Source organism: Chiloscyllium plagiosum, unplaced genomic scaffold, assembly GCF_037043375.1.
Source record: "Chiloscyllium plagiosum isolate Xiang-an unplaced genomic scaffold, Cpla_swu_hap1 HiC_scaffold_26, whole genome shotgun sequence".
In the NCBI taxonomy this organism is placed as follows: domain Eukaryota; kingdom Metazoa; phylum Chordata; class Chondrichthyes; order Orectolobiformes; family Hemiscylliidae; genus Chiloscyllium; species Chiloscyllium plagiosum.
This window is the reverse complement of record NW_028270164.1, coordinates 7,152,546-7,168,643: the sequence shown is the minus strand read 5'-3', so window position 1 is coordinate 7,168,643 and position 16,098 is coordinate 7,152,546.

Genomic DNA, 16,098 nt, shown 5'->3' with positions numbered 1-16,098 from the left:
TCATCGGGGAGAAGGTACAGAAGCCTGAACACACGCACCAGCCGGTTTCAAAACAGTTTCTACCCTACTGTTGTTACAATACTGAATGGACTCACAAACTCTTAACATTCGCCTGTACCTGTGTTTTTGTTTTTGCTGTTGTTTACCTGTTATTTACTATCTATGCTACTTAACTCTTTGATCTGCCTGTATTGCTCGCAAGACAAAGCTTTTCACTGTGCCTCGGTACACGTGACAATAAATTCAATTCAATTCAATTCAATTCAAGCTTTGTCTGAGCATCCTACCCCACTTGGTATTGGGAGCCAGGGTGAATAATAGGAAGAAAGATTGGGAGGCTTTCAGTCTACTCAAGAAATCAATGATATTGTCCTGTTATGGACTAGGCCAGACCCCTCAAAACATTTTTAAGCAGATAGCCCAGACCGTAACTTTGCTATTTGTTTAGCTAAGTGTACAATGGATATTCTTGGAGTAAATTAGCTAGTTTGACTGCCGAGTTTTAAACAAATAAAATTTATTTATAAAATTATGAAATTAAACACAAAGAACAGCAAACAGAATACCGGATAACCTATCCTAGCCAAACCTGGCTTAATGATGCTGTTCTGAAAATACTTGCAACAGTCCAAGTACACACATCCTCAGCGCAAACAGTAAAAATGAAACAAATTAGAGCTTAAAGGCTTGAAGGTAGAGAGAGAGGTCAGCACCCTGTTTCATACATCCCCTGTCACAATTGAACTGACTAAAGATCTGAACTGAATAGAAAACAAACTCTGGTCTAAATGAAGGCTAACTACACAGTTAGCTGGCCACTCCCCTTTGCTTATGCCAGGTTTTTTTTTAAAGATATGAAAACTTTCCGTCTGAAACAATATCTGTTAGGAGTAAACAAAGGGCCCCAGTAAAACTTTCAAACCCAGGCTAGTAGGAGCCTGGAAGAGCACAGCAGTTCAGGATTCCTGATGAAGGGCTTTTGCCCGAAATGTCGATTTTACTGCTCCTCGGAAGCTGCCTGAACTGCTGTGCTCTTCCAGCACCACTCTAATCCAGAATCTGGTTTCCAGCATCTGCAGTCATTGTTTTTACCCAGTTGGAGCCTGGCCACCTATCTCCTCTTGGGGAGAAACACTGAAGGGCGTAGCAAAATTGTAAAAAAGAATCAGTATTAGGACATGTCCAACATTATAAGATGGTAACGGTGGTAGAATCTATTTAGCTGTACCTTTGAAAGATTAATGATTGAGACATGGAAGATATCTATGCCGGTGTCGATATAAATGGAGTAACATTTGTTGCGTTTTTAAATGAAGTTTATGTTCCTTCCACAACAGAATTCTGCAAAATCAGAAATTGCCAGAGAAACTCAGCAAGTCTGGCAGCATCTGTGGAGAGAAAGCACAGGAGTCCTGTTCTGAAGAATGGTCACTCAACTCAAAATGTTAGCTCTGAGTTTCTGATTTTGTTTCAGATTTTTAGCATTCACAGTTCTTTTTTTTAATTTTGAATTGTACTTATTACCTCAGAATGACTATCCAATGGAAAAGGTGGGAGTGTCTTATGAATGAGAAATTAAATTGAGGTCCTGTTTCCTGTGTTAGGCAAACATGAAATAGCAATATTAAAAGAACTGATGAACTCTCCATTGTGTCCTGACCAAAATTCATCTCTCAAGCAGCATCACTAAAGCTGAGTGTATACACATACTCTCATTGCTGTTCATGAATTTGTTTCAGTTAGGGTTATTCTATCTTCACGCAAACTCAGGTTGAATCTCTAAATTTATTTTCAAAAATGTTTATTTAACAATTAAGCAGCAGTGCTACAAGGTCTGAACTACACTAACTCCAATCTTCTAGCAGAGCCCTCTGAAATGAAAACTGAAGCCCTAGTTACAGGTTATGTAATGGCCCAGCTCCAAGTCCCACCTACCTCAGAGGTGTGTAACAACATCTCTGAGCAGATTGATTGGAAAATATCTGTACATGCAAAACCCTGTCTTTACAGGATCACCTTGAGTGCAAATTGGTTGACATTTCCAACATCACAACAGTGGCTACATTTCAAATATATTTCATTGGCTATTAACTGCTTTGACCTGTGAAACTTAATAAATTTAAATCCTTATTTTTGCATATTTACTGTTGGGGAAAGCAGCAATAACAAACTTCTCTCTGTTGCAGGTCAAACATTTTCTCACATGTAAATAGCTTCTAGACAAGTTTTTTGCACACAGTAGGGATGCAGCCACACAAACAACTTCTATTAGTCAGTCGTCATTGTCTATGTACTGAAACTTGCCTTTAATTACCCAGCCTCTAAGCAATTGTACAGAACCCAGAGACAGAACAGAGTACGTACTGGATAGATCAGGTGCAGTTGGGTGATTTGTCTGACACTGAAAGGCAGGAAAATTGACAGGCAATTCATCAGACAATGGATTACACCATTAACTTCCAGAGATTTATTGAACCGTAAGAAGATAAATAAATGATAGCAAAAAACAAACAGCAGATTTACAAACATTATAGACTTTAATGTGTGCCATGGCATGGTAGATAGCACTCTGTCTTCCACACCACAGCAATGAGGAAAAGAGTAGTTGAGGACCAGGATCTCCAACCCAAGACCAACGGTTGTCATTTAGAAACATAAAAAAAGAGCAAAAGTATGCCATTTGGCCCATCAAGCTTTCTCTGTGATTCATTATGATTATACTGCTCCTCTATGGTTGAAGGTCTTATCCTATAGTTCATCAGGCATTTAACACTTCATAAAAAGTTGGTAAGCTTACTTTCCTAAATATATATGTAGAGTCAAAAAGGGTGGCGCTGGAAAATTACAGCAGGTCAGGCAGTGTCTGAGGAGCAGGAGAGTTAACATTTCCTGATGAAGGGTTTATACCCGAAACATTGACTCTCCTGTTCCTCGGATGCTGCCTGACCTGCTGTGATTTCCTAGTGCCACCCTTTTGGACTCTGACTCTCCAGCATCTGCAGGCCTCACTTTCTCATATATATATGTATTGTATTTTGTTGAAAATAAGGCAACCTAAAATGCCAGCATAAAACTGATTTATAACAATCCTTTGTTACAGGTAATCTTTTAATTCACTGGAGAGCAATGTTCCCAGGTCCTGGCACAGGTCAGGGCAGGGTGTTACCATACTGTGTTTTTCTCTCATGTGTTGGCTCTCTGTCTCAATGGGCCCATTCATTACACTGAACCTGTCCACACGGGGAGGACAGTAAATTGAAAAGCAAATTAATTCAAGTCACAATCCAGGACAATAATCACGGAGTGCTGCCAGCAATCCAGTGAGCAAGATACTCATCCACTGAGGTCAAGAATTTGCCTTTGGCTTGGGAAAAAAAAATCCACATTGAGCTGAAATGATCAAATTGGTTTTAGTTGAGTTTGAATGTTCTGGGTTGTCTTTTACTCTCTCAGATTTGTAGTGGTTGATTTTTCCTGAGTAGCACAGCAAATCGGGATTGGCATACACACTTGTCCATCTGGTATCCCTGTCTGTTTTATTGCCATTACAGTGAGAGACAGTCAGTGACATCCATCTGTGAAGATCAGTTTGATTGCTGGTTTTAGTGGTCGATTAAAAAGGTATGTGCCAGTAGAATCAGACAGGCATTTCTAGTCGCTGGGTGGAACATTGAGGTCTGATCTAATGGGTTAGTGCATTGAATATAGCAAAATAATGCAGATGCTGGAAATCTGAAACAAACACAGATAATACCAGAGAAACTCAGCAGGTCTGGCAGCATCTGTGGAGACAGAAACAAAGTTAACTTTTCAAGTCCAGTATGACTTTTCTTCATCTGTAGAATCTCATGATCTGACAATCTTATTTGGTTCCTAAAGTAATTCTTAACACATTTTGGATTATTCAGTAAGTGCCATCCAACCATAAGATCATATTTAATATTGAACACTCTGTTTCACTCTGTGCAAGCACGATTACAGTCAATTTTCTACTTCTGTGATCAACCAAAGGGATGCATTGTTAGATATGACCATCAGTCAGTGGGAAATAGGATCTACATAACAGTTTTCACACTAACACTGAAATTCATGTAGCACATTACCTTACTCATTTATGAGCAGATCTGGGCACCACACCTTAGGACAAATATATTGGCCTCAGGGAGTACAACATAGGTTGACAAGAATGATGTATGGACATCAAGGGTTATGTTGTAAGGAGAGATTATTCAAACTTGGCCTGTTTTCTCCAGAATTTAGAAGGTTTCAGTCTTCAAGATATTAACAGGAAACGACAGGGTAAATAAAGAAAAACTTTTACCACTAATTCCAGAAGTAGGGGCACAGTCTGAGAATTAGGGCCAGACTGTTCAGGAGAGATGCTAGGAAGCACGTCTACACACAAAGGGTGGTAGATGTTTGCAACTCCCTTCCACAAAAGACAGTGGATGCTGAATCAGTTGTTAATTTTCAATATGAGATAGATAAATTTTAATCAGTAAATGTCTTGATGAATATGGGCCAAAGACGGGTGTATGGATTTAAGCCACAAATCAGCCATGATCTCATTGAATGGTAGAGCAAGTTCAAGGGGCTGAACGGCCACCTCCTGTTCCTATTTTCCTAATATCTGAAAGGGTTAATTGCCATCATGGGGCACACTCTACCATTTAGAATCTAAAGGTCTGTTTCTGAGAGGAGCATCTAGTTATGTCTTATTGTGTGAAACTGAATGTTTCAGTAACAGCAATGCAAATTTCTCTGAATTTGAGCCTGATATCTCACAAGAGAGAATCATGTACCTTAGATGTAATGTCACTAGTTTATTATGTATTACACCCTTACTGATTGAACCTTCCTTCTGCTGAAGACTTTGTGTGGGTGTCCTTCCCTACTAGGTGTTAGCTTAGGCTGACAAGTGGCAAGTAACATTCGCACCACACAAATGCCAGGCAGTGACCATCTCCAATAAGAGACAATCTAACTACCACCTCTTGATATTCAGTGGTGCTACATCCTTGGGGTTACTATTGACCAGAAACTCAACTGGACTGACCACATAAACACAGTGACGAAGAGAACAGGTCAGAGGCTAGGAATACTGTAGCAGGTAACTCATCTTCTGACTCCTCAAAGCTGATCCACGCTCAATAAAAGGGAGTTTTATTCCTGATGACAGGCTTATGTCCGAAACGTCGATTCTCCTCCTCCTTGGATGCTGCCTGACCTGCTGTGCTTTTTCAGCACCACATTCTTGACCCCATATTCAATAGAACACAAGTCAGAAGTGTAGTGGACTACTCCCCATTTGCCTGGATGAGTGCAGCTCCAACCACACTCAATACACCATCCAGGACAAAGCTGCCCTCTTGATTGGTGCCACATCTACAAGCATCCATTCACTCCACCATCAATGTACAGTAGCAGCAGTGTGTATATTATCTACAAGATGCACTGCAAAAACTCAGTAAAGCTTCTTAGAGAGCAAAATCCAAATCCATGGTCACTTCCGTCTAGAAGGACAAGGACAGCAGATACATGGGAGTGCCACCCCCCTGGAAGTTTCCTCCACGCCATTCCTTATCCTGATTTCAAGACTCCAGTTTCACTGGGTCAAAATCTTAGAATTTCCTCCCTAAGGATATTGTGGGTCAACCTATAGTAAATGGACTGCAGTAGCTCAAGAAGGCAACTCACCACCACCTTCTCAAGGAGGCAACTAGAGACAGGCAATAAATGCTGCCCCAGCCAGTGACACCACCACTGAGTGAATAAATAAAAAGAAACACAGTAACTTTGACAAATATTAAGGACAAGGACTGGAGGCAGTGGATCCACCCAAAGAACATGGCCACAACATCCTTCTTTAGAGACCGCAATTTCCGTTCCCAAGTGGTTAAAGATGCCCTCCAACGCATCTCATCCACATCCCGCACCTCCGCCCTCAGACCCCACCCCTCCAACCGTAACAAGGACAGAACGCCCGTGGTGCTCACCTTCCACCCTACCAACCTTCGCATAAACCAAATCATCCGACAACATTTCTGCCACCTCCAAACAGACCCCACCACCAGGGATATATTTCCCTCCCCACCCCTTTCCGCCTTCCACAAAGACCGTTCTCTTCGTGACTACCTGGTCAGGTCCACGCCCCCCAACAACCCACCCTCCTGTCCTGGCACCTTCCCCTGCCACCGCAGGAATTGTAAAACCTGCACCCACACCTCCTCCCTCACCTCCATCCAAGGCCCCAAAGGAGGCTTCCACATCCATCAAAGATTTACCTGCACATCCACTAATATCATTTATTGTATCCGTTGCTCCTGATGCGGTCTCCTCTACATTGGGGAGACTGGACACCACCTAGCAGAGCGCTTTAGGGAACATCTCTGAGATACCCGCACCAATCAACCAAACCGTCCCGTGGCCCAACATTTCAACTCCCCCTCCCATTCTGCTGAGGACATGGAGGTCCTGGGCCTCCTTCACCACCGCTCCCTCACCACCCGAGGCCTGGAGGAAGAACGCCTCATCTTGCGCCTCGGAACACTTCAACCCCAGGGCATCAATGTGGGCTTCAACAGTTTCTTCATTTCCCCTTCCCCCACCTGACCCCAGTTTCAAACTTCCAGCTCAGCACTGTCCCCATGACTTGTCCTACTTGCCTATCTTCCTTCCCACCCATCCACTCCACACTCCTCTCTGACCTATCAACTTCATCCCACCCCCATTCACCCATTGTACTCTTTGCTACCTTCCCCCACCCTCCTCTCTGACCTATCGCCTCCATCCCCACCCCCATTTCACCTATTGTACTCTATGCTACTTTCTCCCCATCCCCACCCTCCACTCATTTATCTCTCCACCCTTCAGGCACTCTACCTCTATTCCTGATGAAGGGCTTTTGCCCGAAATGTTGATTTTCCTGCTCCTCGGATGCTGCCTGAACCGCTGTGCTTTTCCAGCACCACTCTAATCCACAACATATTATCCTAGAGCATCCTCAATTCTCGCCTACCGTAAGAGCACTTATCCCTCCCACAGGGCACAGTTTAAACCCAGAGCCCTAGCATTCCCAGTGGCCTTTCCCATGGCACATCCCATCCATCACTAGCCGGGTTTCCCAGAGGGACCCTTCTTGGAATTCTCCTCCAGGCTGTCATCACAGCCATGGCTGGGTTCCTTTCCCCAGAACTTAATCTTGCAATAAGATCTAGATTCTTGTTCCAAAGTTTATCCCAAAGATTCATTGTGTCGGAAACTGAGAAGGATAGACAAACCAGATGGAGTCTAGCAAACTGGGGCTCATTTCTCGATAAAAGGGAAGGCTGAAGAGTCAAAGTTATGGAGGTCTTTAAGGTTATGAAAGGGTTCAATGCAGGAAAGATATTTCTAATTGGAGGAGAGTTCAAAGCTGGCTGGCGTTTCTGCAATAAGTACAAAGAACAGTGGATGCTGGAAATCTGAAACATAAATAGAATGCACTGGAGAAACTTAGCAGGTTCGGCAGCATCACTGGAGAGAGAAACTGTCACAGGGATTGATGGAGGTGATTGGTGTTGACATTTAGATTAGATTACCTACAGTGTGGAAACAGGCCCTTCGGCCCAACAAGTCCACACTGACCCGCCGAAGCGCAACCCACCCATACCCCTACACCTAACACAACGGGCAATTTAGCATGGCCAATTCACCTGACCTGCACATCTTTGGACTGTGGGAGGAAACCGGAGCAAACCCACGCAGACATGGGGAGAATGTGCAAACTCCACACAGTCAGTCGCCTGAGACGGGAATTGAACCCGGGTCTCTGGCGCTGTGAAGCAGCAGTGCTAACCCCAGTGCCACCGTGCCAACATGTTGAAAGGGAAGCTGAGAACCACCTGAAGAACAAAAGAGTAAAGGGGTGGGCTAAAGAGGGGAGGGAAATGGGTCAAATGGATCATAAAACAGACTCTTTGCGCTGGGTGGTCTGGTTTGATGTTGTACACTCTGCATAATTCTGAACACCCCATGCAGTCACACTGATTTCTTATTTTACAAACTAGGAGAATGAGCGGGATCAGACACAGACCCAAGGCTCACCTTGACTAAAACAATTTGCTCTGATTTCCATTCAGGTCTTCGGAAGGAAAAAAGCTTTAAAAAGCTTTCTGACCATGGGCTCAAGTGATCTGGGAGGTTTTTTGCAGTGATTGTAACATGGTCAGCTAGTGGGACTTCATAGAATCTGAGTTCCCTGACTGGGACTATTAACCTGGTCCAATCGGGGAGTCTTGGCTGACAGATATTAACAGAGTGTCAAGGGTTCTGTTCACATGGAGAGCTAGTTCTGTGGAGGCCTGACCATTGTCAAGAACAATGTATGTGTAAATAAAGGATGACCTGGTGACGGGATACCAGCTCGTTGGAGTTATCTTAATGACAAAATCCAGCATCACTTCCAGTGTGTTAACACAGGCTTTGGCTGCCTGAGGAAAAGGGTGTTCGAGGATAACAACATCAGATCTGACACCAAGCTCATGGTTTGCAGCCCTGTGATGGAGGACCAGTTCAACCACAGAACACACCAGATGGCCTGCTTCTCCAAAGACCGCAATTTCCCTCCCATGTGGTTGACAATTCCATCCAGCGCATCTCCTCCACTTCCCGCATCTCCGCCCTCGAACACCACCCCTCCAACTGCAACTAGGACAGAACTCCCTGGTCCTCACCTTCCAACCCACCAACCTCTGCATACATCGCATCATCCTCTGCCTTTTCCGCCACCTACAAACAAATCCACCACCAGAGATACATTTCCCTCCCCACCCCTATCTGCATTCCTTAAAGACCATTCCCTCCATAAGTCTCTTGTCAGGTGCATGCCTCCCACCAGCCCACCCTATCCACTCTCTTCTCCTGGCCGACTTATCACCATTGTCCCCACCTCCATCTACCTATCACAGTTCCCCCCACCCCAAATCCCTCCCATTTATGTCACTACCCCCTAAACTCACAAGCCTCATTCCTGAAGAAGGGCTCATGCCCGAAACATCGATTCTCCTGCTTCTTGGATTCTGCCTGACCTGCTGTGCTTTTCCAGCACCACAGTCTCGGCTGAGGGCTATGGTGGTTCCCATCCTCATGTATGGCCCTGGGAGGTAGACTGTCTACAGTAGCCACCTCAGGCACTGGAGCAGTCCCACCAATGCTGCCTAGTTAAGATCCAGCCAATCCCCTGGGAAGGCAGACCCACCAACACCAACGCCCTTGACCAGGCCCGCATCCCCAGCATCGAGGCACTGACCCACCTTGATCAGCTGTGATGGGCTGAGCACGTCATCCCCATGACCGACATGAGGCTCCCCAAGCAGGTGCTCTCCTCCCAGCTCCGAAACAACATGCGAGCCCCAGGTGGACCGAGGAAGCACCTCAGGGATACCCTCAAGGCCTCACAGGGGAAGTGCAGCATTCCCACCGACACCAGGGAATCACTGGCCGGAGACCATCCAAAGTGTGAGCATCCGGGAAGGTGCCGAGCTCCTGGAGACTTCCTGTTGGGAAAAATGGAAGCCGGGAGAAAAGAAGCACCAACACCCCACCCACCCCTTCACATAACGACCACCTGGCCCAAGTGTAACAGAGGCTGGGGTAGCAACACATCATTCTGTAAGGCCACCTACAGACTCACTCTGAGAGTGAAAGAGAGTTATCCTCGTCTGTGGGGGACCGCCGATTTAAAAAAATGAATGGTGGCACAGAGGAAATGAGAGAACGAAATACCCTTGAGTTAGGGTACGCATTTCTGGACACCCTTCCAGCCGCCAATGATAATATCAGACTGTGGACCGATCTTGATCCGGTCCTGGCAAAACTAAACCAGCTGGTGGTGATTGGGGAATCCAAAGGGCTATCACAACCAGAATTGAAACCTTTCTGGACCCAGAGAGACCAGATCATGTTAGAGGACAGCATACTATTATGGGTAGCAAGAGAGATTGTCCTGAGGAAAGGTCACTGCCAGATATTGGCTGACCATCACCAGCATCATCCATGCATGTCCAAAATGAAGATGTTGGTGAGAAGTTATGTCTGGATTAGATGGCATAGCCCCATTGGGAATGGCCGGGTAAACTCTGGACTCGGTTACAAATTGCTTTTCCCAGTCCTTTAATGGGCTCAATGTTCTTAGTTATTGTGGACGCCTACTGGAAATCACTGGGCCTATATAGAGGCCATTTGTCAAACACAGGAACAATGATAGGAAAACAGTTCGCATCATTAGCAGCACACAGACCTCTGGACGTGTTGGTCACAGATAATGGGCAATCGTTTATCAGTTTGAGTATATCCTAAAGTTGAATAGCATTTGATATATACAAGCACCTCCATACCATCCATATCCAATAGCCTGGTAGAAAGAGCAGTCCCAACTTTGAAGGCAGGCTTAAAGAAACAGCCTACAGCTTCACTACTTACGGAACTGTCCCTGTTCCTAAATGACCACCCCTCCAGCAGAGTTGCTAATGGGAGGAGACTCCACACCAGGTTACGTCTGATCCTGGGTTGGAGGGTGAAACATGATCAGGAACACCAATGCCGACACAAGACTCCACTGTGCGAGAGAGAAACAGTTTACTTCAGAGGACGAAGTTTGGTGCCGAAACCACGGACATGGTGCTGCATTGGTAAGAGACGTGGCCAACACCAGGTCAACTCCTGTGACATATAAATTTTGGGGGCGTGAGGCACTCCTGAATAAATAACTGGACCACATGAAAGCTGCAACCTCAAAAACGGGGCAGAAGCAAAACATCCCTGACCCCCTCAGAACAGACGGAAAGGCTGTCAGAACTCATTGGTTCTCCCTCTCCATCTAGTGTTGAAGAAACCTTGGAATCTGAGATGGACACAGTGGATATCTCAGTCTCAGTGTCTTCACCAACTGAACAAGAGAGTGAATTTTCTCCGAGACACTCTGGGTGCAAGAGGTGGACTACAATCCATTACACGCCGCCTATATCCAAGGATGAATCGAAGGAAGCAGGTCCAACTTGAATACATCTCAGGAGAGGCTACAAGGAAAAGAACAGGCCTCTGTCCACGGATTAAGGAGGGCAGGATGGAGCAATTGTAACAAGGTCAGTCAGGCGAACCTCATCGATTATGAGTTCCCCAATTGGGCCTGTTAACCTGGCTGATAAAACCATGAGGGGCATGGACTGGGGGAGTAGCCAAGGTCCTCTCCCCAGGGTGGGGGAGTCCAAAGCTAGAGGGCATTGGTTTCAGGTGAGAGGGGCAAGATTTAAAAGGGACCTCAGGATAACTTTTTCACGCAGAAGGTGGTGCGTGTATGGAATGAGCTGCCAGAGGAAGTGGTGGAGGCTGGTACAAATACAACATTTAAAAGCCATAGGAAGGGTTTGGAGGGATATGGGCCAAGTGCTGGCAAATGGGACTAGATTAACTTAGGGTATCTGGTCAGCATAGACAAGTTGGATTGAAGGGTCTGTTTCTGTGCTGTACAGCTCTTTGACCCTATGTCTCAGAGGAAGCCAGACCAGTGTCAAGTACTATGCACATGTAAATAAAGGGTGACTTAGTGATGTGAAACCGGCCTCCGTGGAGTTATTTCAAGTTTCACTGAATCCTTTCAGACCCACACCCATCTGTCACACTTATCAACAGAAGCCTAACATCAACATCTGGTTAAAAGACAATGTCTTTGTTGATAGGCCGTACAATAACTAACTGTAATGTCAAGAACATTTCATACCTTTTCATTATTACTTTTTGTGAAGCAGAGAGCAATTTGAAAAGCAGTACAAATCACTTGTCTTTATGAGGCATAGTTACTGCTTCCCTAATGAGATGTAGCAGATTGTGGATGCTGAGGCATTTGTAGCACTGTCATTTTTATTCCAGCAATTAATATAGAATTGCTTTTTGTCTTATCTTCATTAAAACAACTACCTTCAAACCATGCTCTTCAACCATGCGTTCATTCAATTCCCAATGCTTTGTCTAAATTGTTGCTTATTGTCTGTTATCGTCCCTATTATTTCATAGGCTCTGTCTGAGCTCTCAGATGAACACAAAAGAGCCCATGGCACTCTCTAGGAGACTTATTCCGGGTGTCCAGGCTAATATCTATCCATCAATAGAATTAGAAAGCACATTATCTGGTCATTATTGTAGAACAATAAGAAAATGTGTGTTAATGACATAGAGTCGTACTGCACGGAAACAGGCCCTTTGGCCCAACCTGTCCATGCTGACCAGATATCCGAAATTATGCTCATCCCATTTGCCAGCATTTGGCCCATATTCCTCTAAACTTTTCCAATGTGCGAAATGCCTTTTAAACGTTGCAGTTGTACTCACCTCTACCTCTTCCTCTTCCTCAGGCAGTTCATTCCACACATGCACTACCCTCTGGGTGAGGAGGTTGTCCATTTGATCACTTCTAACTCTTTCCCCTCTCAACATAAACCTGTGCCCTTTAGTTTTGGACACCCCTATCCTGGTGAAAAGACCTTGGTTGTTCACCTTATCCACCTCTCAAGATTTTATAAATGCCTATAAGGTCACGTCTCAGCCTCTTGTGCTCCAGATAAGAAGCCCCAGCCTATCCAGCCTCTCCTTATAATTCAGTCTTGGTAACATCCTTGTAAATCCTTCCAGTTTTGCACTCCTTTCAGTTTAGTAGCATCCTTCCTTTAGCAGGGGGAGCAGAATTGTATGCAGTACTCGAAATGTGGCCTTACCAATGTCTTGTGGAGCTGTGGCATGATGTCTCAAGTCCTATACTCAATACTCTGGTTGATGAAGGAAAGCGTGCCAAATGCTTTCTTCCTGTCTACCTGTGACGCCACTTTCAAGGAACTATGTACCAGCACCATTCGGTCTCTCTGTTCAACAACAATCTGCAGGGCCGTACCATTGACTGTGTAAGTCCTGCCCTTGTTTTGCCTTCCCAAAACACAACTCCTCGCATTTATCTAAATTAAACTCTATTAGCCATTTCTCAAGCCCACTGGCCCAGTTGATCAAGATCCCATTGTACTCTTGGATAAACTTTGTCACTGTCCACTATACCGCCAATTTTGGTGTCTTCTCCGAAACTTACTAACCATGCCTCATCCAAATTGTAGATATAAATGACAAACAGCAGTGGTTTCAGAACCAATTCTTGCAACACACCACTGGTCACTTGCCTCCAGCCTGAACAACAACTCTCTACCTTTACCCTCTGGTTCTGACTGTCAAGCCAATTTTGTATCCAAGTGGCTAGCTCTCCCTGGATCTCATGTGAGTTAACCTTACTAAGCAGTCTACCACGTGGAACCTTGTTGAAGGCCTTATTAAAATCCATGTCGACAACATCTACTGAACATAGAACATAGAACAAAGAATGTTACAGCGCAGTACAGGTCTTTCACCCCTTGATGTTGCACCAACCTGTGAAAATAACCTGATGCCCATCTAACCTACACCATTCCATTATTATCCATATATATGTTCAATGCCCATTTAAGTGCCCTTAATGTTGGCGAGTCTACTACTGTTGCAGGCAGGCCGTTCCACACCCCTACTACTCTCTGAGTGAAGAAACTACCCCTAATATCTGTCCTAAATCTATCACCCTTCAATTTAAAGCTATGTCCCCTTATGTTAGCCTCCACCATCCGAGGAGAAAGTGAGGTCTGCAGATGCTGGAGATCAGAGCTGAAAATGTGTTGCTGGAAAAGCGCAGCAGGTCAGGCAGCATCCAGGGAACAGGAGAATCGACGTTTCGGGCATAAGCCCTTCTTCAGGATTCCTGAAGAAGGGCTTATGCCCGAAACGTCGATTCTCCTGTTCCCTGGATGCTGCCTGACCTGCTGCGCTTTTCCAGCAACACATTTTCAGCTCCACCATCCGAGGAAAGAGGCTCTCAGTGTCCATCCTATCTAACCCTCTAATTATCTTATACATCTTGATTAAATCACCTCTCAACCTTCTTCTCTCCAATAAAAACAGCCTCAGTTCTCCTCCATACCAGGCAACATCCTAGTAAATCTCCTCTGAACCCTTTCCAAAGCTTCCACATCCTTCCAATAATGTGGTGACCAGTACTGTACACAATACCCCAGGTGTGGCCTCACCAGTGTCTTGTACAGCTGAAGCATGACCTTGTGGCTCTGAAGCTCAATCCCCCTACCAATAGATGCCAACACACCACATGCCTTCTTAACAACCCTATCAACCTGGGTGGCAACTTTCAGGGATTTATGCGCCTGGACATCAAGATCTCTCTGTTCACCTACACTGCCAAGAATTTTACCATTAGCCCCATACTCTGCATTCCTGTTGTTTCTTCAGAAGTGAACTACCCCACACTTTTCCACATTAAACTCCATTTGCCACTTCTCAGCCCAGATCTGCATCTTATCTATGTCACTCTGTAACCCACAACATCATTAGGCATTATCCACAACTCTGCCTACCTTATTGTCATCTGCAAATTTATTAACCCATCCTTCTACACCCACATCCCAATCATTTATAAAAATGGCCAACAGCAGTGGCCCCAAAACAGATCCTTGCAGCACACCACTGGTAACTGAGCTCCAGGATGAACATTTCCCACCAACCACCACCCTGTGTCTTCTTTCAGCTAGTCAATTTCTGATCCAAACTGCTAAATCACCTTCAATTCTAAAACTCCATATTTTGTGCATTAGCTGACCATGTGGAACTTTATGAAACACCTTACTGATGTCCATATACACCACATCTATCACTTTACCTTCATTCACTTGTTTTGTCACCTTCTCAAAGAACTCAATAAAGTTTGAGAGGCACGACCTACCCTTCTCAAAACTCTGTTGACTATCCCTAATTAAATTATTCCTTTCCAGATGATTATAAATCCTATCTCTTATAACCTTTTCCAACACCTTACCCACAACCGAAGTAAGGCTCACTGGCCTATAATTACCATGGTTGTCCTGACTCCCCTCCTTAAACAAGGGAACAACATTTGCTATCCTCCAGTCTTCTGGCACTGCTCCTATCGACAATGATAATATGAAGATCAAAGCCAAAGGCTCTACAATCTCCTCCCTGGCTTCCCAGAGAATCCAAGGATAAATCCCATCTGGCCCAGTGTCTTAACTTATTTTCAGATCTTCCAAACTTGCTAAAACCTCCTCTTTGTGAACCTCAATGCCCTCAAATCTTGTAGACTGTATCTCCGCATTCTCATTAATATTGCCTTTTTCCAATGTGAACACTGACGAAAAGTATTCATTAAGCATTTCCCCTATGTCCTCAGGTTCCACATACAACCTTCCACTACTATCTTTGATTAGCCCTAACCTTACTCTAGCATTAGTTTTTTCCTTGATCCTATCCACCAACTTCTCATGTACCCTCCTGGCCCTTCTTAGCTCTCTCTTTTGATCTTTTCTGGCTAACTTATAATTCTCAATCCCCTAACTGAAACTTAACGCCTCATCCTCACGTAAGCCTTCTTCTTCCTCTTGACAAGAGCTTCAATTTCTTTAGTAAACCATGACTCCCTTTCTCAATAACTACATCCCCGTCTGATAGGTATATATTTGTCAAGAACCTGCAATAGCTGTTCCTTGAATGAACTCCACATTTCAAGTGTGTCCATCCCCTGCAGTTTCCTTCCCCATTCTATTCTCCTGGCATTGAAGTACACACATTTCAAACCAAGATCCTGATTGCCGGTGCACTCTTGCGACCTTGTAAACCTATCCCTCACCTCACTACCCTCAACCTCCTGCACACTGGAGCTACAGTTCAGGTTTCCATCCCCCTGCTGTAATCCCCCTCCTCCCCAAAGAGCATTAGCAAAATTTCCCCTCAGGATATTGGTACCCCTCTGGCTCAGGTGATGACCATCCTGCTTATAGAGGTGCCACCTTCCCGAGAAAGAGCTCCAATTATCCACAAATCCAAAACATTAGCCACCCTCCAGTCTTCTGATACCTCACCCGTGGCTGTTAATGATACAAATATCTCTGCTATTGACCCCACAATTTCTTCCCTAACTTCACACAATGTCCTGGGATACACTTGATCAGGTCCCAGGGATTTATCTAC